The following is a 23,504-nucleotide window of genomic DNA, read 5'->3' as shown; positions in this document are numbered from 1 at the left end:
AATGTAATGATCACTTACAGAGGAAACACTGGAGAGGGATGGTAATCTGTAAGTACAGCAGATGATGCATTCTGAGCAGAGGAAGCTATAGGATGGTCACATGACACCGGTGAAAACAAGAGAAGATTGTTGAGTAATTCAAGCTCAGGCCACACTAGTCAAATAGCAGATAGAATGATTAAAAGCGGCTACATCACCACCTCCACTGACCCAACCTTTCTCATCTCCAAGTCTTTCCCATCTTGTCACTCCTATTCTCCCACCCACCCTCTGTACACAGACACTCCCACCCCACCCCTGACACCTCAAAGCAACACTTGGGAGGCTATTTTTTGCCATGCTTCTCTAAATAAGGCCGTGGATCTTGCCTACATGGGTGGGCTGACAGAGGGGTGTGTGTCTCTGGTTCTTACCTTGGTATAAAAATCGTGGGACAGTGGGGGTTTCCTCTGATTACGCTGCTTTTCCCTCACTCACAGTGTTCTCATTCTAATGTTCTTTCGACTATTTTTGACACCCATATTGAAAAAAAAATCAACGTACAAATCACTGCTCATAAGCGGTATCAGATGACCTTTTATCATTAAAAACCCTTTTTTACTTTACTTTAAGAATTTGATATCTAAGTTGTTGTTTTTTGGGGGGGGGGTTTTGTTATTGTTTCTTTTTTGTAGTCATTCCCTCATCTTTTTTTTTCTGCGGAGGAATTGCCTTTACCAACCTCTGGACGACATATCTGGAAAATGACTGAGTGGAATATGGGAGCAAAAGGACAAGAAAGACAGAAAAGAGTAAGAAATAATTAAGTTTACTTTTTAAAAGCTCCCCCTTCAACTGCTCTTTTTTATTTTTCTGTTTTTTTCCTCTTCCAAACATTGCACCTCTGCGTTTCTGCATTTCCTTCTTTCAGTTCTTTTTCCCTTCTTTTTTGTTTTCCCATTTCCTTTTACTTTACCTTCCTGTCTTTCATTTTCCTGCCTTTTCCTTTCTACCTTCCAAATCCTTCCTTCATTCTTCTCTATTTCATTTTACTCTTTACGTTATTTTCCCTCAATTCCTTGCGCACTGCCTCTCTTTACTCCCGCTCTTTCGCTCTCCCAACCCCTCCCTCTCCCTGTCCCTCTTCCCGATTTGTCCTTCAGCTCTGTCAGCACTCACTATCTCTCTCCATCTCCTTCTCTGGTAGTCTGATCAGCTGTCTTCCTTCTAACTTTACATGGCCTGGTGTGGTGCGCAAGGACGGGCAGCTGCCGGCTGACGCATTTCACTGCCCAGTCATCACTTCAAAATCGAATCCTCTTACACAAACCTCTATGGTTTTCTTTTATGGCCACTATTTTTACTCTCAATTCTACATGCATGTCTTTTTTTTTATTCTTGGTCTGCCTGTTTTTCCCCTCCTCCTTTTGCATCCAGCAATGAGAGAGAGAGAGAGATAGTCACAAGTCCCATGACCCCCTTCTTCTTTTCTCTCCTCTCCTTTCACTCCTTCTTTCCTTCTCCTCCTCCTCCTCCTCCTCCCCTTTTCCTCTCCGCATCCTTAAACTCTCCATCGCTGATTCAGCTCCCAGGGAGGCGAGACTCCGCCTGCAGCGACTGCTTCACTCCGCATGGGCCACCATCCCCATCTGGATCACCTTTACTACGGTAGGTGTTGAAGTGCCTCAGTGTGTGTTTAGAGATTTGTAGAATAAGTGTTTTTAAAATTTTGCTTTCTTTGTTTTCATAGTGCTTACACACTGCATATATTGTGTGTTTCTGTATGTGTACCATTGTTTTGTCCGCCTTCTCACAGAGTAAAGTATTTAGTTTTGTTATTTTAGTTTTGTTTTTTAGCTGCTGGTTTGAAAGAAAAAATTCCAAATGTGAGTGAGCGAGCTGGAAACAGTCTTCTTATTTATTTGTTGCGCCGCTGTTTTTTTGATTGGTGGTAGCAGGGAAAGTGTTACAACATGCTGCATGTTGGACAGGGTTGAAAGGTCAAGGGTTATCTCTGAGACTCAACATTCTGGACAGATGAAGCAAGTATTTCACACTCAGTGAAAACTCCTTAGAATGAAAACTGGAAATGGTGGAAATGACTCAGTCTCTCTTTATGGAATATGAATTTACACAATGTACATCAAGTTTAAAGTACTTTTTAAAAAATTTTATTTATTGTGCTATTGCCTTTGTCTGTTTGCTCAGATTGTGAACATGTACATGATACACATGTGAAATTATCACATCGCCTCACATTTTTTTTTTGCCAGTTTTTATAAAACTTTCCACTGCATTTTATGCAGCATGTGAGCCACTATATTTCCATATGGCAGCAGCAGAACATAATGCATGGTGTTGAACATGGTGCAGCACAGGTGAGTTCTATCAGTTGCATCATTGTGTTGGGACGGCCGTCCAAACGGGGCCTCGGCTCTATCTATAGACGGGGCACACACATGTGTCACTCTCCAGAGAGAAGGAGCGAGAGAAGTTTAAAGTAAGAGCAAGGTTCTAAAAGTGTCCCGCATATGCTCCCATCCTTCTCTATCATTCCCCCTACTTCTCTTCCAGTGTCTCTCCTTCTCTCTCTCTCTCTGTGTTGCCGTTGTCCAGGCTAATTTTACCCAGTTAGCAGATACCAGGGAGATCAGCAGTAGTCAGCTGTCTGTCAAGCATGCAGAGCACTGACAGGAGGTGGCAAAGTGTCGGGTATCTTTGCCCATCCCTGTAAGAGAGCACTTCCATAGCTTTACATGCTTTAGCAGACACAGCTGACTGAAGGGAATGTGTCTATCCTCCACTTGGTATGAAAAGAAGCCTGTGTGAAACTGTGTTAGCTTAACCATAGGGACTCTAAATGTTGAGAGGGTACAAGAATGAAGAGGTTTATATTTGTTTCAATTTCATTTGCATGTATGAGAAAACATTTTAGTACTTCACCTTGTTCTAAAGAAGTCCTGTCTGATGGTACATTCCCAACTATGTATTGTAGTGGAGCAAGGGTGCACATTACATGCTGAGCAGCTCTTGCAATCTGCAGGAACTGGCTACTTCTCCCCGGAGAATTGTAATTCCCGCCAGGAATATTGTGACTATGATGGCAAAGAAGCTAGATAGGTGGCTTAATTCTTCTTAATGTGTCTGTGTCTAGAGCTGGATTTGTAGTGTGCATAGCCCCTCTCATTTACCAGCCATAGCTGGTAATTTACAAAACTTTCGTTCCATCCCTGGGAGAGAAAATAGGATAGGAACGAGAGAGGAGAAAAGAAGAAGACGACTGTGATTTATGGAAGAGACTTTTAGTTTAATTACTGGGCGGGCAGGGCTGATGTGTGCAGCCCCCATGGCACTGGTTACACAGTGGTAGGAACACACAAAAGGGCTATTGGGGCGGCTATAGAGAAGATGACATACTAGCTTCTGCATTTGCAGTTGATACACTCAGGCATTTTGTGTGTTCAAAGTGCAGGACAAGACATGAGAGTCAGATTATGTAGCATGGAAAAGCAATATACAATATGTGAGTGGTTAGGCACAAACACAAGTGGAAAATGTATGCACGTAGAAGCTTTTACAAAATATCCATTTTCCACTTCACTGTGGAAGGACTCTTATATAGGGGAATGTGTCTTTTGTTCCTTGTATGTTAGCAAATAGAATATTGGGGAGAACTTTGTGCTGTGTCAACAGTATGCTTTAATGCACGCTTTCATGGAGATTTTATTAGCTTTAATTGTCCTTCAAGCTGAAAGTTTGACAGAACAAAGACAAAGAGAGACTTCCTGACATTGCAGATTAGCAGAAGCAGTGCATGCCCCATTTTTCTTTCTTTTCTATTACTAATAGTTTAGGGGGTTTTTTTGCATTAGTGTTTTGTGGATGGAGAACATGCGCATTTTATCCTTGAACTTGTCTTATATTAGTTAAATACCTTAATGGGGATCTTGACTGGAAATTAGAGTAAAACCTGTGATCCAAAAACCTACAGTTCTGCAAACAAACACACACACACACTCCCAATAACCCTTACACGCTTTCTGCAGCTCCCGCCATAGGTTTTCTTAACGCCTCTCTCAGAGCCTTCATTAGATATCTGACGTTAGCAATGGTTCAATTCATTAAAAGCGCGACTCAGCCTTTGTGCATTTGCCTATAAATTGGTATTGATCTCTGAGAGGATGGGGAGGGGGGAGGAAGGGGGAAGGGAAGGAGATGGGGGATGTGTGTATTTATATGTGTGTACCAGAGGGAGATCGGGTGGTTGGTTGGTTGGCTGGTTGGTTGGTTGGTTGGAGTTCGGGGCTGAGGCTAATAGGAGAGGGCAGATAGTGTGTGCCAGCAGGTAGGGTGTATGTGTTTGTGTGTCTGTGATTGTGTTTGTGGGAAGGGACTTCAGGTGAATAGGATTCACTGGAGCAACAAGGGCAGTTGAACACACACGCATACACACACACACAATCTATGCACACTGATATACATTTACAAATTAACACACGACATATACAGAGATTAATTTAATTCGCTCGGCCTTCTCCCCCTTGCTTTTCCCCCACTTTGACCATGTGCAGCACCACATGTGCCATTCAAACCTCATCATCACCACCACCGTCTGCTCAGCATGGAAGTGTAACACCGCTATAGTTTGACTGGGAAAGAGGTAGAAGGCTGAGAGAGAGCGCGCATGGGAGCAGGAGAGAAAAAAAGAGAGGGAATGAGAGCACATGCTACATGAGGGGGAGTGGGCAGTCAGGGGGTGACTGCATAGCATGGCAGCCTATAGACTACATGGGACAATGTTTATGTGTGTGTGTGAGACAGAGAGAACGAGAGTGAGAGAGAGGGTAGATGAATGGGAGGTGAGGGAAAAAAAGGGGGGGAATTGCTGTCAGTGGTGGAGGACCGGTGGGACGAGCAGCTGTTCACCGGACTAAAAGTTTTCAGTATGAGGAAGAGGGAGAGATTATAAAGAGAGGATAGGGTGAGAGAGAAAGAGAGAATCAGAGTGAGGATGTTAGAGAGAGAGAGAGTGAGTGTGTGGCGAAACACACACACACAGACTGCAGAGGCAGCACCTGGGACACAGACTGAGGGAAGAGAGAGCGAAGCACTTCTTCTTCTACTCTCCTTTTCTTCTGTGCTTTCGCTTTATTGCTTCTTCTCTTTGGTGCATCGTCTCAGCTGAAGCGAGAGACGAGGGGAGGAGGAGGTGGGGGGATGGGGGGTGGGGGGGGCTTGTATCTGTGTGCCTGTGTGTGTGTGTGTGCGTGTGTGTGTGTGTGTACGTGCTGGGGGGCTTCTAGCCAACATCTGCCTGTAGGTAAGTGCAACATCTCCCTTATTTCCCATCATTCTCTAACTCCCACACCTCCTTCACCCCACAGCAGCTGAACCTCTAAGTATGACACTCAAGGTGAATTGCGTGCTGTGTGTGCATGTGTGTGTGTGTTTGAGAAAAATCACTTCATAATGTACAATATTTCAAAGCTCAGCGGTCACATAGTGGGCAGACATAGTGGCTTATTACAAGTGTCTACTCATAGTGTTTTAAGCGTTGATAGTGACTTGTTGGTGGTAGCTGTAGGTGTTTTCTTTTCAATGAAAAAAAGTGTAAACTAGCTGCATGGATTTCTCCTTTAATTAAAGTTTTAAATCATCTCGGCTCTTTTTTGGTCCACGGGTCAGAACAAAAAGCTGGGTCCTTATTCTAATAGGCAGAAAAGTTTGGCATGTTAGCATCAAAAGAACTCTCTCTGTTGGGATGGGAGGAGTGAACCCTGAAGCCTGTGCTACTGGTGAGTGTCATAAATGCATTCAGTGGTCAGCGCAGTTCCTGATTCGACACTTTTTTTCCCCTCCCCATTGACGAGCGTTTTGGGCTGGCAGCGAGGAGGAGGTGTGAGGCCTGATGCGCCACCAAGGACAGTGGCCTGCTTGGGGGACATACTTCTTTATATGCCCATATGAACAAGAGCAACTATGGAATGTAAAGAAGTATGTATCCCAGGTCGGGAGAAATTGCAGCGCAGCAACCTGAAAGGAACTTTAAACTTAACTGCAAAGCAAATCCACCATGATGAAGAAGATTTTACTTTAGTTCCACATCCTAGCTGTAGATAATCTATCTGCATGCTACATGATCACAGGCAAGGTATGTGAAAAATTTTTTCTGCCCTGATGTGGCCCAATTGAGTCCAGTCAGCTTCTCAATGAGATACATACATCAGTAAAGTGTAGATGCAGCTAAACTCTGGTCGACATTTTCCACATGGCTGTCATAGATTTTCAGATTTGTCTTTCATTCTTAGTTCATTTGGCCAAAAGTGGATTTTTTTTCCCTACACCCTGTGATGGTGATTAGTTTTTAAGAAGTCCATTTTGTTTACTTTAAGAATACATTGTGTGAATTTGCTAATGCTACAAAATGACACACAAGTAGACATACCCACACTACAGACAGACAGCGGTTTCCAGTAAATGGTGCAGTGATTAAATGCTTGCTAATGGATAGCATGGGCCTGAGAGGACGGTCAGAAAGAGGAAGAAGAAGAGACTGGCTGCAGGCCTCTCTAACAGATTACTGCACTCAGACGCCTGCGTGCAGTCACGCTGTCTGGATCTGGCTTCGACTTGTTGGCCTACTTGTAGACATTTGAAATCAGAAGTCTAAATTTTTCACCTCTCGTTCAAGTTACTTGGTCTGATTGTTCTGTCAACTTCTTTGCAGTGGGGGAAGTTTATGTCTTATGGCATTTACAAGACAGCTAAGAGAGAGAAAAGTGACAGGAAAAGTGAACGAAAAAGACTTACGATGAGGCAAACCCACAGTGTGAGCCTGTATGATATCTGTCTCAGGATGCTGAGCCAGCAGGACATGCAGGTCTTTGTGTAATCATTTTTTAGCTCTGATTAAGTATGTATGGGAGGCACAGTATGTCTATGTGTGCTGGAACAGTGACTAATCCGGGTGTGGTTTGGGAGCAGGTATAACAATCATGTCAGGTTTTAGTGTATGGATTTTGGCCTACTTTGTATATAAATACTGTATGTGGCCTACTTAAGGTTTACCTGTCCCTGTTCAGGTATTATTTGGGCCAGTTTCAGTGCGGTAATTTGGCCCTGGTCAGGTGTACACCCCGGGGTGCTGTGCCTGTGTGGGAGCGACTGGTCTGACAGGGATATGCAGTCGGATTACACTTCCTGCCAATGTGATTTTTCAAGGAGAGAAAAAAAGGGGTGGGTAATAAACGCGAAGAACAGCTTCGTGCCAGGAAGAATTGTTTAACATTACAATACACGCAGTCGTGTGTTTGTTTCAAAGCTAATTAAGCTTCAATATGAGAGACAGTTCTAATCTTAGCAGGCGCAAATGAAGAGGCTCCACACATCACTGGAGAACATATTCATAAAGACCCCCTGCCCAGCGCCCCCAACACACACACACACACACACACAAAGAAACGTAAAGTATGTGTGCCTGTGAGTAAGTACAAGTGTGTGAGTGTGTTTTTATGTTGGAGGGATTTATTGCAGTGATTTTTAAGAAGCAGCGGGAAAGGTCGTTGTACTGTGGGAGAATTCAAAGATAGAAGGGCACAGTAGTAAGTGTGTGATAGAGGAGATGCGGATGGGGTGGGGGGTGGTAAAGGAAAAAAAGGGAAACGAGAGAGCAGCGTAGACTGAAGTAGGATCGTAGCGGAGGGAGTTGTGGCGAGTGAGCGTGTGAGATGAGGCGAGGCGAAGGCTGGATTGATGATGGTGTTCAGGGCCTCCTGTGTGTATGTGTGTGTGTGTGTGTGTGTGTGGGGGGGGGGGGGGGGATGAGGTGGGGCTGGGCGGGTATTGTTCTGTCACTTTGCCTGTGTCAGCAGGTGGAAGCTCTCATCAGGACATTAAATATGCAACAATGCTGACTGCGGCACCGTGCTGAGACAGCCAAAGCTGGACGACTGGGGGGCCCCGCTAAAAGTAAACCAATGCCACCGCTTTGACTCGCTCTGCGCTAGACAGTTATCCATCCATCCACACACACATACTCACGCATACATAAACACATACAGGCATGCACACACCTTGAGAACTCCAGCTTCTTCTCAGGGCTTCCCCGACCCTCTCTTCCAGCTTTTCTTTGCTGGCTGTTTAGTCCAATGCCAAAGCTGGCTGACTTGCCAGCTTACCGGCTGGCTGGCTGACTTGTTTCCCCATTTGGAGTCCACACAAGGGCAAAGGCAAAGCTTGTAATCCACAGGCCCAGTGAGGGATTAGTGGTAGTTACATACAGATCAGTCATGTGGAACATTGACTGTAGCAACTTACAAAAAAATTGCCTCTGTGAATATGGAATTTAATGCAGAGCCTACAATCCAGCTGACTATACGCATGTGTAAAGAAGTGCTTGATTCACCACTCTCTGTCAGCTGAAGCAAACCAGTCAATCAACCAGGGCAAGATTATGTTAGAGGCCAAACCTGCTTTTTTTCTGAGTTTATACAGGCATTTGTCCAAAAGCTTTTAGATGTTTATGATTTTATGCCCTAGGCATAAAGTGATGCAGTTGCATCTTAACACTAAAGACTCACAAGGTCATTGGAGATTAGGGGTAGCATTGGGTTTTTGCCAGATATATTAAACAGAAACAAGAATGTTTTACATTTTAAGTGAAATCTCTTTACATTTCTCTTTAAATTCTATAAAAAGGAGTCAACATTAACTGAACCCCAACCCTAGCTTTAATCATCAATGGATTGTAAATTGATGTTTCACCAACCACGCAGACAAGAGTGTCTGTTGAAGGATTAGAGCTCAGAGGATTAATTAATGACCCTTCCTGCTCAAATTTCTCACAAACTAATTAAACACATTTAATTTAAATTCAATTCAAATTGACCAACTTAACTCAGAATATACAAAGTGATTCACAATCAAAATGAAGACAAAGACTTTGATTTAATTATGAGCAGTATTTCTCCTTAAGAAACAGCTAGAGACCAGATTCATGTGTTTTTTTTCTTTCTTCAGACTGATAAAGCAACACTTGCTGTTAATCTGCTGACTGTGCCTCACTAGATGTTCACCCTCTCTGAAACAGCTATTCGTACTGTTAGGTTGATGATTTGTTGGACAATGCCACCAAATTTTTGGGATTTAAAAAAATGTATTAATATACTTATGTTTCTGTCCACCACTAATTGATTCTGATTCTGTTAGTGTAAAGAATGTTAGAGATTAAGTGATATTTCTACCAACTAGTAGGTGTGTCTTCTGACACCACAGTAGCCTTATTTATACCACCCATACCATAAATTAATTACCTGTTCTTCTCATATATAGCTTATCTTTAGTATCACTACAAGGCATTTGAAATAATTTCCTACAGAAGCAGAATATATTTTAAAGCTTTTCACCAAGCTTGTCAGCTCTGCAAAGAACATACTAACATATGCATTGAAAAGTGATAGGTAACGATTGAAACAGCAACTAGTGATAGAAGGCAGCAATGGCAACTGATGGGAATTTTTTGCAGCTTATAGCGTAACCAAATCAGGAGGGTCTGTTTGGTGTATATCCTGTGACTTTACACAGTGCACACCACACAGGGTACATTATTGTATTTCAGAATGTAAAATCTTGTTAATGTGCTGCTGTCTACTTAAACAAAAACACACCATGTGTGTTTTTATTTTGTCAGTGCCCCTATGTGCATTACGATAAGGAAACATGTTTTAAGCAATTACCAACAAGAAACACTTGCAGAAGCTAGTTATAGTGCTGATGGCTCACTTCAAAATTTGGAAAAATGATACATTTGTGAAGTTCCTTTTTCATTTTTATTCTAAAAAAGGTGAAAACATGGTTGCAGGGTTCTGCAGTACACAAGATACCCGCAACCCTGAATATAACTCGAATTTTAATCAGGGGTGACTTTATGTGGCATCATGAGGTGTGTAGTGATAGAAGAACAAATGGCTCCAAATGAGGCCTTTATATTTTTAATGGTGCCCTAGATAGGTGAGTTTAGTTTCTTAAATTGTTAATATGCCTCCTTGCACTGCATTTCTGTGTATCTCAGAAGACAGAAGGAAGTAGAAGACAAGACTGTAGGAGAGAAGATTGTAAAGTCAGCCGTTTGATATTAAGTGTCAGAGTTTATTGCCGGGACTTTTTTCTCTTTTAATCATGTTTATAGTAAGTGTGCTTCGGCAGCAATCTACGGAATATAATAGCGGTAAAGAGTAATGGAAGTTGAAACAGATGCGGTGGAGTGGTAATGTATGTGTCGTTTCGCCCTGATACAAGGACACACACATAGCCTATTATATCCCATTCTATGTTTATGTCTCAAAAGCTAATCTCAGGGGAAATGTACATCTGAAACCCCCTGCAAAGTCATTGCTCACACAATGGGCACATATATAAAACACACACATAGATACCGTCACACATACCGGTCTAAATGAAATGTGGGTATGGCCACATAAACACTCAGGAAGTAGCTCTAGAATGTATATGTAACACCAACAGACCCAGCCACAGTATTGATTCATCTGGCTGTTTATGTTCTGTTTTTTTTAATGTTCACATTACATGGTTGTAATGCACCTTTTCTGAGGGCGGTAGCTCAGTGATTTGTTTCTTTAGCTGTAGAAGCTTTTTTATCTGTAGCATCAGCAATAGGCTTCAGCCAAAGTTTGCAGTTTTCCAGTATATATAAACACATACGTGTGTGTGACTTATATTCATTGAATGAATGAAAAATGACTGAAGGATAAATATGCTAATTGGAGGGTGTGGTTTTTTTTCTTTACGCTTATTTATTTATTTATTTTTAACTTAATATTCCACTTGTCTGGATGGTAGATTGTTTGAGATTTGTGCCACTACAAGCAGCTGTAACCAATCTATATTTTGCTAGGCTAGGCTAAGTATTATTTGACAACTAGTATAGCTTACTTTGTGGTTCAGGTAATCTGAAAGTTTGTACTTCAGTTTTGATGAATGAAATTGTGGTATTTTATCACTTTTTTACTTAGCACTAATTAGTAGATATGGATTTCTTTGCTTTGACTCCATGCAATTTATAGTTATAGTTTGCTAACCAAACAAGTTAGCATTAGTGCATAACTTAGTGCTCATGCTTCTAGGTCCTAAACCTAGCATGTTGTAAACAAAATACTGATGCTGAGGCTTAAAAAATATTGAATCCAAAACCAAAAGTTTTTTAAAAAAAAGTTTATATGTATAATCTTTGGTTTAAGTATGCAGAGCTTTAAAAAATATATAAAAACTCAAATACGTGTACCTATATGAGTAGTGATGTCTCTTTTTGGCCTATAAAAGTTCTTTTGGTCTTAGACATTAACGGAGTCTTGTACAGACGCAGAAAGAGCTTTTTGGTGATGGAACATGTGTCGTACAGTACATATGCCTCTGGAATTATAAGAGACAATTTACAACCAATGAAAGAAAGAAGATAAGGCCTTGATAATAAACGGCTTCATCTAATGAATTTCTCATAATTATGGGCCTTAAAAGTCAATTAGTTAATTGGCCCAGCAGTTTAATGTTAGAATGATGGTGCATTAGTTCAAAGGAAACCTCACAATCAATGAAGAAAACACAGCACAATCAGAAAGCAAATTACTATTTATCATTTAGCGATTAAGCCATACGTTCTCTTTGAGTGTGTCAGAGCCAAAAAAGATTCACCCTGCCCCGAGCGTGCACGCACGCACACACACACACACACACACACACACACACACACACACACACACACACACACACAGTGTGGCTCCAAAAAGCAGATCAGTCGCTTAGGCCGGGACAGAGATCAATGTTGAGGTAATTTGTTTCGATCAATTAAACAGACATCTGCTTGAATTAGACTCCAATAGACTGCAAAAGACCCAACCCCTTCCTATCCTTGTGAGTGTGCTGCACTGCAAAAATAGTAAGTTCACATTAAAGCACTAAAAGCTGAAGAATCTAACATTCCAGCAGTGCATAATTGATGGTAGCAGTTATGGGACATAAGCGGGGTTTATAATCTGTAGTGCCTTTCTTCTAGTATCTGCTGAATGCTCTTAAGATGCAATGCAGAGAGGAAAAGGCAAAACTTTACATGTGGACTGAGCAATGCTACGGGCAACTTTTGCTCATGTTTATTGTGCAGGAGGTAGAGATGGGTGGGTAGGGGTGTTTGTAAAAGACAATTGCATTAACCCGAGTCTAATTTAATGGCTCCCACTAGTATTCTCTTTACATCAAGCGATGCTGCTGACATCACAAGCCTGTCTGATGTCCGTTACTGCACGATATGAGGAGAGGGGGTCTGCTCCCTTCAAATGAACACGCAGGATAATTGTTATGCAGTGAAGCTGTGAAGCAGAGGAAGTAATTAAAGGAACAAGGGCACTGTGGTGGTGCTGGTGGTGGACCACATCCCCCTCCTCTGCGTCCCCTCTGCTACTGTTTCTCTCTGCTCGCTGGAGATTACACACATATTTTCACATGCGAGGTCCCCTTATATTGACACCCCTCCTCCCCATGATTACCGCTAGGGTTTACAGTTATCCTGATATTCTAATTACACTCTGTCTGCGTTTATAAGGTCATAACATTTACAATTTTACGACACAATAGTTGTCCGTTGACCAAAAAATTAGAAAAAGGCATTTCTCACTTTAATTGTTTCTTTTGTGGCTATCACTTGTCCCAGAATAAGCACTTTTTTTTTCCTTTAATTATTTCAAAATACATTTGGGTTATTGAACGAACAGCTCCAGTGTCTTTTGTAATGCAACTCCTGCCTGAGAGCACTACCATCCATGTCCCGCAGTATTTCAAAAAATATATTGCCTGGAGAGGCATCTCAGGGAATATAAAGTAGAGTTTCACTGATGTATCTCATAAGGTATATCTCAGAATATAATGCATTCCTGGGCACATTGTTATTTTGATTACTGGTTATGAGAATAGTGAAGGAAGACTGTGGGAAAGAATGGTTTCATGTACTCTAGATTCATTTTTAGAGGAATTCTCATGAAGAAGGACAGGAGGAACTGTTATAGTTCTTAAAACCTGTATAAAATATTTATGAATATGTATCAATCTATTAAAGCTCCTTGGGGCAACAGTTGTTGTGATTTTGGTGCTATGTGCTGTACAATTTAAAGTAAAACTGAATTGAATTTAAAGCTAATTAAGCTAAAGTAAAAAAAAAAAAAACAGAGACTGCTGTAGTTTGTGCTGGTAATGTGGTGTAGACTTCCATCATGAAGTCTAGTTAACATTTTAATGTTTTAATCATATTGTCAAGAACATGAATTCTTTTCAGTTATATTGATAGTTAGCAATATTGTCAATGTCAGGGCACATTATGAGTAAGCTTAAATCAGTATTAGAGATCCCGCCTTCTTCTTTGTATATCTCCTACAAACAATCACTTGGTAACGGTGGGGCAGAAAAACGGCCTTCTAACAGGAAGACCTTTCTTGAACCAGGTTCATGCAGGGGCAGCCCTCAAATACAACTGATCTCAGGGTGAGTGAAAAGAGAAGACATGAAAGAATACAATAGATTTAACCCTGTGGCTCTTATCTAGTCAAGAGCACAAACATTTTGCATAGACCTTCATTGTCTCCAGAGACTGAATCTTGTCTAGTCTGCACATATCCTCTAGTGCAACTATGAGTTTTGATATTGGTGGTTTGTAGATGTTTGAAACAGGCAGTAATTGAAATCGTAATTTTGACCAAATTTAGGAGAAAATACATTACTTATTGAATAAATTGGCGCCTGCGTGTCTGGTGTCTTAGCGTCAATGATCTACATTAAGTGCAGTAGTTACCCATGCGATTTCTATGTGCATACAGCACGTCTTCTGTCTCAGTGGGGTCTCATGCATCCTTCTCCCTTCAGTCTACCAGAGGAGGAGTGTAATTGGGAGCAGTGTGCTGGAGTGCAGAGTGTCAGGGAGTCAGCAAGCCAGCCTGCCACAGCCGGTGATACAGAACGATAGAAGAGGAAGATTAGTGGAGCAGCCTGCAAGGCAGCAAAAGCAGTGAGTCAGCTGTGGACTGTCCGCTGGTAAAATGACCATGTCAGTCAGGGAGTCCGTCAGTCAAGCAAGCAGAGCGCAGAGTCTGGCCTCTCTTCCCTCCTGTAAGTACACATACATCTAAAAGGAGGAGAGTGCGGCGTCGGGACAAGGCTACTTAGCATTCCCCTGTCATCACCTCACTGCTCAGAACTTCTGTTATTGAAGAGGAAGGAAAAAAGAGCAAGGTAGGGGACAGAAAAGAGAAAGGAAGAAGGCAGTTGTGGTGGCACGAAGGCTACGTTAGAGCCCCAGGAAGGGGTTCAAGCCTAACGAGAAAGCCGAGGAACAAATGATCAATAAACAAAGGAAGAGAAGAAACAAAAGAAGAGAAGAATTGTAAAGAACATGAATTACAAAGAGAGAGAGCCAGTCGCAGAAAGTAAATCTCCCAAACCAATAAAGAGTTATGCGTTGTGATCTGTTCCAACGATCGTTGTGTGCTTTGAGATAATTGCTTCCATTTTGTTGCACAGAGACTATTACAGTATATGATAGCTGGATTACCATCTGTAACAGTGGGCTTTACACACCAGAAGTAGTGCTGTATCAGCAGCAGGGCTACAGTAGAAACTATAGGTTTAGTGAACATCATGAGTGGGTTGTGTATTAGCCTGGGGCTATTGTAGCAGTTATGGTTTCTTTTCAACGAATTCCACTTCGTAGAGTGAAAACATTTTTTTCCTGTCGGATCTGGGGGCATCAGCACGGCACCTCAATGGGATGAGATCTCATTGTGAATTTGAAAAGAACAAGTTGAGTGACTCTCTAAAATGATCCTGGTGATTGAAGTGATATTCTGTTTCTAAAATCAGAACAGATAGTCGTCGAGTCCAACTGTTTTTGCTCGAGGCCTTACGTGGGCCTTTTAACAGGCAGAGACCTCCTGCAGAACCAAGATCAGGAAGGAGCAGCTATCTATCATGCCTGCTTGGCCAGTAAAGGAAAAACAAGACCAGACTAGCCCTCTAATCAGCAAGTCTTTATCAGCTGATTATTTAAGACCTTGTATGTGAGGAGCAGGATTTTGACTTCAATTCTGGATTTAAACAGATGCTCTCTCTTTCTAGTCCCTGTCAGTACTCTTGCTGCAGGATTTTGGATTAGCTGAAGACTTTTCAGTGGGTTTTTAGGACTTCCTGATAATAATGAATTACAGTAGTCCAGCCTGGAAGTAATGAATGCATGAACTAGTTTTTCAGCGTCACTCTGAGACAGGATATTTGTAATTTTAGAGATGTTGCGCAAATGGAAGAAAGCAGTCTTACATCTTTGTTTAATATGTGCGTTGAAGGACATATCCTGGTCAAAAATGACTTGAAGGTGGAGTAAAGAGCACAGTTGTTTTATATAAACGTAGTGGAGATTAAAGCAGCACAGATTTGTTCCCTTAAACTTTCTTACAGTCTCTATTAGAGTCGGACCGACATTGACATTTATTTAGAGTCCTGTTTTCTTCCACATGATTGTGATCCATACCATTGACTCCTTCAGTGCACTTTGTTGCTCTGTGGCGTCAGTGCCGTGACGTATTGGCCATTGCAATAAAGTATGTGAAGGACATCATTTATGCATTTATGTTTTTCTGTGACACCAGAGACTTGTGATTAACACCGTAGTTTGACGCCCTATAATGAGAACCTATCTGTAGTTTGTGCACTGTATCGTTGCTGAACAGGTTGCTTTTCATTTTTTCTTTATCGTTTTTACTGTTAAGTGGAAAGAATGAATGATGATAGTAAGAATAAACCTAAGCAGTAAAACTGGAAACTGCAAAATCAAATGTCAAAGAAGATCTTTTAGCTAAAAGGAACTGTACAGTTGAAGAGTCAACCTTGTTGAGTCGCTCAATATGAGCAGCCCCTTTTCACATACCTGAGTAGTCCTTATTCATATACTGACACTGATTAGCCCTGCTTTAAATGATGCAGAAGGCTCAAACTTGTAGTTTACTTATGTTCATAATTTAACATGATAGCCAAATTATTCATCTATGACCAACCAATGATTAGAAGACCAATAAAATGTATCAATAGAATGATACACTGTAACTTTCTTTATTCCCACTATGTTGCCTGTAAGTGAAAACCTTATCACTTTAGTTACACCTATCCATCCCGACACACGTCTTCACAGAAACAACCAAGACACTCATCTGCTGCTGATTGTAATCTAGATGGCTCTAACTAGCTCAGGCCCTCTTTTAGTTCCTTTTTGTCCCACGTTAAAACAAGGACACTGTTATGAAGCCTCTCCGTCTCTGTGAGCTTTTCAAGCTTTAAAAGAGTGGGTGTCCCACTGTCTGGTGATAGCCCCGGCTGACGTGTTCTTTTCTATCTTTACACCCGAGCGCCCATTCTGACTTTAACTGCATTGGATTTTTTGTTTCACAACAGAGTGTATATCAAGCACGCCTTTGTGGCCCTGCCGCAGCCTGTAATGCATGACTAAAACACCTAAGTGGCAGCGGTGGTTCGTTAAGAAAGGGGGTGGGGTGGGGTGAGGGGGAGTGGGGGTGGGGAGGGGCAGGGGGAGCGTGCTCAGAGTGACAATCAGCCTGCATAGGTAGAGAGAGAGAGAGAGAGAGAAGAGAAGGGGAGAAAGAAAGGTGAAGACAGAAGGCAGGTCTGCTGCGGTTTGGCAGCCACTGCATATGGATCATGACATCATTCTCCGAACCGGATGACGTCTTCTCCCCCTTAATATCGTTCAAAGAGTTCTTTTAAAAATCAAAAACCTGCTCATTAAATTGTTTTAATTTAACTTCTGGAGCACTCCTCATTCTCCTTATCTGATCTCCTTTTCCTTGAGAAACAGGGGCTTTTCTCTTCATTACTGTCTATCGGAGCCATTTATCTCCTCTGCTTTCCCAAGAAGTTTACTGACAGCCCAGTATGCAGGAATTCTTTATATCTTTACATTAGTTTATGAGCGTGTAATTACAGATATTGGCTGTCTCCAGCATATTTAGACACCAATTCCATTTAAGTTTTGAAGCTACAGCTCAGCATTTTCTATCGCATAAAATCACACACAGCTACATTGGCAGGAATAAGAGCTTTCCTGTGCTTTTTTTTAATGTGTGTGTGTTTTAATCTCATTACAGTTATTGATGGTGTGCTGCTATAGTGTGAATAGGTCCAAAGGGCAGTAAAACTGTAGTAGACTCACATGTGTGCTATGTGAGGAGATCCAAATAGGGCTCCAACTTTCAGAATATATATTTGGTGAAATTACCAAATAAAATGGCTCATTAAGGACACTTACTGTCTCACCCTTTGCTCTTAAATTTGCATTATATAACTTTTTTCATTTATCAAAGTCTTGTCCTTGTAAATCGACTATAATGTAACTTTAAAAATATACGTTCTTGCCTTTAAGAGCGAGGAGTTAATATTACCATTTTTTTTAAACCATGGCCCGATTATTTACAGCCAACTGACTAACCATATCTCACCTGCTAACATTGTCACTAGCAAAGTCATACTTGAGAAGAAATGCTACTACACCAGAAAATATTAGTCACAATGCTAACTTATATGCAGGGTCAAACTGTATGAATTTTGTCTTAAACATGCAATGGCACAAAGCCAAACAAATGCATAACTAACATTTGTTTTCTACAGTAATATCCAGTATGAGAGCAGAGGGCAGAATAGCTAGTGTCATGTCTAAGTGTGTTTGTTTTCATTATGCTAATGTTCATTATATATACATAATATATCTTTGACATATAACATAGCAGTATAAAAGTGCAGGACAGTCTAATGCTTGTCTCATCACTGTTTTAACCTTGGCTAGCTCATGGCTAGCCCATGCAGTCTGCATCCAAAGTGCATGATGGCAAAAGTTTGTGTAGAGCTCCTTAAATGAAAAGTATTTCACTCCTGCCAAGTGTGAAAACTCACAAAGTCCTCGAAGAGAGGGTTTATTAAGGAAACAGGCTTTAGTCCTATTTGTAAAAAAGGAAATTAAAGTGCTGAAAACAGTCAAATCCTGTTTAAATGTTGTGGTGGTGGGAGGGCCAAAGCGTGAGGATATAATTAAATATATCATCTAAATAGGTATTGATCGTCTTAAGGGTGTTGCCGTTAGATTAAAAGGTTAAGGAATAAAGCGACTTTGAGGATTAAATCATTGTGAGGTAAAATCAAAAGCAGCAGAAGATAAACGCTGCAATAATTACAAAGTATGAGTGCTGCATACACGCTTAATGAAAGAGACATTAAAGATCCCAAGCTAAGATGCATTTATTGGCCACAAGCAAACCCGATCATGGTATTTTATCCACTGCAAAGAGAGGTGAGTTTGGAAGACACAAAGGTCTACCAATTGCCCTCACTGTTTATGTCAACGTTGCTCCACAATTTGAACTACAGTATTGAGATAGAATCATCAAAGGCCGTAGCAACCCTGAGACGGTTGATAAAGAAAGAGTCGCGGTGCGGCACCTGAGGCAAGCAGTCGCCACAAGGTCAGGAAACTTTCTTTTTTTTAATCCAATAGACGTGTTTTATCTTCAGGGAGAGAGCGAGGAACCAGCTGAGCAGAGGATAACGGGCCCTGTTACACTCCTGCCTCCCCTTCTGATCAACCAATCAGGCGTGAGAAAAATGCTGAGTCAACCGCTGGGCGCTGCTCACGTCCGAATGCTGCGGAGGAGGGGTCGGTGGTAGAAGAAGAGCCAGCCAGGCAGCCAGGCGGTGTCTGCAGTGGACTGCAGCAGCATTAGCACTGCTAACCTCGTGGCACAGGTCCTTTCATTTTGAGAGGTGCTGACCCACCAGCCCCCAAGTCTTTAAGGGCTGGTCTCTGCTTATGGACTTTTATTTTACATCACATCTCCCATAGAAATTAGGTTTAATTGAAATGTCTAAGCTTAGTTTGATGATATACGTCCCACTTTTCCCTCTGCCTCTAGTCACTAGGTAATTAGAGGGAATTAATACAGCCAGCCACAGAAGATAAAGTTTACAGCCTGACCACAGGTCAACTTGTTTCATTACTATGGTGCGCCTTGCATTAAGCTAATTACCAGCTGGCAAACATCTTCATCAGACATGCACACAGACCTTCATTAGGATGCTTTGTATAAATCTGCTTCATTTAAATGCCGCATTACAGAAGATTATTGTGGTTTTAAGTGGATTTTAATGGCTATTTTGCAACAGTGGCCCTCAGAACCATCAGGGGTTTCACACTGATGTGACAGGAAGTGATGGTCTGACAGGTTTCCTGGCCTCGCCCTCCCACAGTATTGGCGCTTGATGGAGAACCAAGGTCTGGCAGTCAGTCAGCTAGACACCGAAAAAGCAGTAGGACACTGATAGGCAGAACGCATGACATGGTCAGCGAGAGAAGAGACTGATAGAGTGAGGGGAGTGGCTGCGTATGGCAGGTTGTATTAGTGCAGCCCCCAGTGTCAGGCCATACATCTGAAATGAAAATATCATGGTGAGCAAGAGTGACAGAGTCCACAGCGGGACTGGTTTCAAAGTGTCACTCCTCCTGCTGGGGCCTTACTTAGCTGTGGGCAGGCAGCTGCTACGTAACACTACCTGTACTGTGTGAGCCTCCCCAGGGATGCCGTGCACCCCCACTGACCTTCCCACTATGACTCCCTAACTGTCTTTACCGCTCCGTCTCTCCCTCGCTCCTCTGCAGGCGTCCAGCTGTCCCTAACCCTCAACTCCTCCTCCCCTCTGTCTCCAATATAAGGGCAGGAATGCAGCGGACAGCACGGTCCCAGAATAGAAAAATAGCCAGCCTATCTCCAACCATGCAGTCAGCCTCATAGAGGGCACCTACAGTAGCAGCAAGCAAGAGGGCCCACACACACACACACACACACTAAGCACTCCGACCGACCCACATATATAAAGTCCACTTCGCTGAGCTCCTGAACTGCTAAACTTATGAATGCTTAACACCTTTACTTATTGTAGTTGTGATCTTGACAGAGCTGTCTTACAGTTTAATGTTGAAAGAGCACTCACCGGTGAAGCCTTCAGCAGGCATCTGAGCGAGGTTAATGATAAAACGCTCTGTTTATAATGATTCTGTTTGATGTCAGATCTGAGTGGAGGTGTGTGGGGTGAAGGAGGGTTGCCTGTTTGATGAGTGTGTGGGCCACAGATTGCAAGAATAAAGCACAGGCAGGAATTCTCTCCTCAATCTACTGAAAATCCTGCTATGAAAAGGATTCAGCGTGCAGCGCTTTCTCCTCTGAAGTTGATAGTTGTGCTTGACCACACAGAGAAGCTTGCCGGGTAGTACTTGGCCTCACCATCCATCCTGTGTGAACATTCTACACAGGCACAGTTCACACTTGCAACACCAGGATCAAATATAGACATGAGAATCAACACAGGATACTCTGTTGGAAGCACAGAGTACGCACACACGTGCACACTGCAGTGCTGCATGTTGCAGAGGTAGAGCAACTGCAGCTCGAGGACAGGTAGAGAATTCAGGCCATGCAGGCTTGTCCTCTCCTCTGTGTGCTACTTCCAGCTTTCTTCCTCCTGTCATTCTCCCTTCTCTCTTCCCCCTCTTTTTTCCTCCTCACTCAAGGATGTGTCCTCCTCATCAATTTGCCGGTCTCATAGGTTGCAAGTTTATTAAATAGATGGAAAGAGAGAGAAAGAAATACTGGACGGACCCTGTCTTTACATCCGCAGCTAGTATTTACACTTTTTTTTATGCAATTTGTGTTAGGTTGTTGTATTTCTTATCTTGACAGATTTGATACAGAACTGAAAGTTCACAATTACACGTGTCATTTTTAAGTGCTAAATCCTAGTAGAGCTACACAGAGCAGGCTGTGACTGCTGGACAACATTTTTTTTTATTCAATTTGGCACAAACAGTGAATTTCTTCAGCTGTGGATTTACCCATATTTATTGTTCCAGTATGGCGTTGGTGGGACTGAGTTAGAATAAACTGTGTGTGTTTTCATTGTCACCAGTGGAATAGGAAAGATGACAATTGAGATTTGTTGACAACTAGGAAAACTGTTAAAAGTTTAGTCAGCGTTAGCGTACTCACCCGTTGAGTTTCCCCCACAGTTCAAAATGACCTTCACCAACAAACCCAGTCCTGCCACAAAAGACTCCAGTGAACACCTCACAAATGATGGCTCAGGGCGAAAGCTTGAAGAAAAAAATGCTTTTGAAAATATAAAAATATCTGAATTTATCTGAATTAGTTTATATAGGACCACATGTCTGTGTTCTGGGATTTGAATGAGAAAGGGGTGGGACCGTGTTCAGTACAGAGAAACCGTGGGCAGGCTTAAGGCACTTAAAAATCTCAGCCTATATAAGCTTAGTGTGGAAGGATACCCGATGAGTTACTTGTGGCCGTTCTGTTAGAAAGCTCCATTTGCAGATTAGTGTGGTCTGTTCCAGCTAGTTTGTATCTGATGCTACCAATGCACATATGGTACGCATCTTTTCACATTAGAGTCCAAAACAAAACTTTAGTTTAATAATTTTCAGTACGAGCCATCCTTTCCCATGTCCACTTATGTATCGGATCCTTTGTTAATATAAAAACAGTCTTTAGCAGGTTTGTCATTTCAGTTAAGCCATTGATTATCATATAAGATCAGTCAATTATGAAAAAGTACAGTCCAAACACAACATATATCAATACGTTTCTAGGGCCATGAGTCTGCTTAAAAAGTTTATTTTCTAATGATTAAATGATTAGCTAGGCTAACTGAACCAGGAAATGAGTGAGTTGTTCCAAAGACGAGCAGAGCCATGCAGCAAGACTGCTGAGTACATCATCTTTGTGCCACCACACTGAACAGGCCCAACTATGGGCCAGAACTTAGTGCATAGACGTGAGAACAGTAACGGCTGGTGAGGAGAGACTGGGTGAAATGGAGAGAGGAGGAGATGTTCCACGTGTAAGGCTAGAGGTCAATGTGAGTTAATTTTCCTGCTGTCCTATCCACTGGCTTCATTAGCAGTATTGGCAGTTAGGTGATGAATTCATTGTTTTTTCAAGTTTGTCTGCAACCATTGTTTATATGTGCTCCTCTCTTATCTCTCAGGGCCCCACTTTCTGTTTTTCTCATCTCTTTTTCATCACCCGTCCTACCTGCTATTCCCCTTTCTCTGTCTTACCTTCTGGCTCACTCACTCTCTTCTGTTCTTCATCGTTTTCCCTTGGTCTTTTGCAACCCATACCTTTTTTGTATCATCTGGCTTCTTCTAAGCAGTAACATGCACTCTTTTAAGGGCAACATTTTTTTCTAGCAATCAATGCCTGTTTGCTGATGCATTGTGCTGTTTGGTTTGTTGCAGCTTGTACAAATGTTTTATTACTGCTTATTGACGACACGTGGGTGTGAACAGCGTCATTTCTTATCATTTCCTTTCTCTGGCTTTGTCTCTTTCAGGCATCTTCACTTCTTCCTGTCACCTCTTCTGGACCAGATTCTACCCTAAAATGCTTTGCTAAAGCTGGTAAAATGGAACCAAATCAACTGTTCAATGGATTTGGTCCCCTTCAACCAGCTGTAGCTGTGCATTGATCACCCCAATCCACATTCAGAGTGACAAGAAAAAAACACCCCTGAAAGACTGGAGTTAATTAATCAGAAAACAGCTTTAAATCTAAAACTGAGGTTAGATTGGCTTCTTTATTGGACTAAGATACAAAGCCATTCATGGATAATACACATGATGCACCAGTTACTGCTTGGATTTATCTCAATCATTCAGTTTGCCCAAAAGACACTCAAGTAATTTGCTTAATCTGAGTAAAACAAGGCAGGTAAGTAATTATAGATACTACATCTTGTCAAATTTGTGCTTTTTGATGTGCGCTGCTGTAATTGCGTTGTCCTTTGGAGACTTACTTTATTGTTCTTTCCAGATTTGTCAAAACGTGTGCTTCTTCTAAAGGGTGGCATTGCTGAAAACTTTGAGAAAAGATGCTGTGTACGAAAAGTACTGGTGGAAATACATGCATGTACAGATGTGTCAATGACACCAAAGCAAATGTCTAATCAATAAAGCCTAATCCTAGTGTTTATGTGAAATGCCAAATTGGTCTCTTCTTTCAACGTGTGGACTTACCAGGGAGAGAAGTAAAATGTGTTGTGCTAAGGCTGGAACTAAACTATATAAAATATATATATACACACAAATACACTGGGCTAAAAAATTTGGGTCAGAATAACACTGACACAGTATTGGTATAACTGCTTAGTACCAGTTATCAAATGTTAGTGTGGGCTTTATATGCTGAATGTCATCTTACCTGGTCTGATTGGGTTGGATGTCCCATCTGAGCAGCACTCAAAGGAAAACTATGTTTTTTGAAGAACTCCAGTGATTAGACCTGATCCAAAATAGATCCCAAACAGAATAAGGTTAAAGTTAGACCTATACAAAAACCTTGACCCCATGC

At 41.8% G+C, this 23,504-nt stretch overlaps 1 long non-coding RNA gene across 1 annotated transcript; it reads left to right on the top strand.

The window, feature by feature from the left end:
• Window positions 1-507: 507 nt before the first annotated feature.
• LOC308407464 lies at window positions 508-23,133 on the top strand. Its single transcript, XR_013973677.1, has 3 exons — window positions 508-791; window positions 1,565-1,647; window positions 22,489-23,133. It is a non-coding gene; the product is annotated as an uncharacterized lncRNA (long non-coding RNA).
• Window positions 23,134-23,504: the final 371 nt, after the last annotated feature.

The sequence above is a fragment of the Rhamphochromis sp. 'chilingali' genome (assembly GCF_963969265.1).
Source record: "Rhamphochromis sp. 'chilingali' genome assembly, chromosome: 12".
Lineage (NCBI taxonomy): Eukaryota > Metazoa > Chordata > Actinopteri > Cichliformes > Cichlidae > Rhamphochromis > Rhamphochromis sp. 'chilingali'.
The sequence above is the reverse complement of the archived record's forward strand: the minus strand, read 5'-3'. Positions and strand labels throughout refer to the sequence as shown.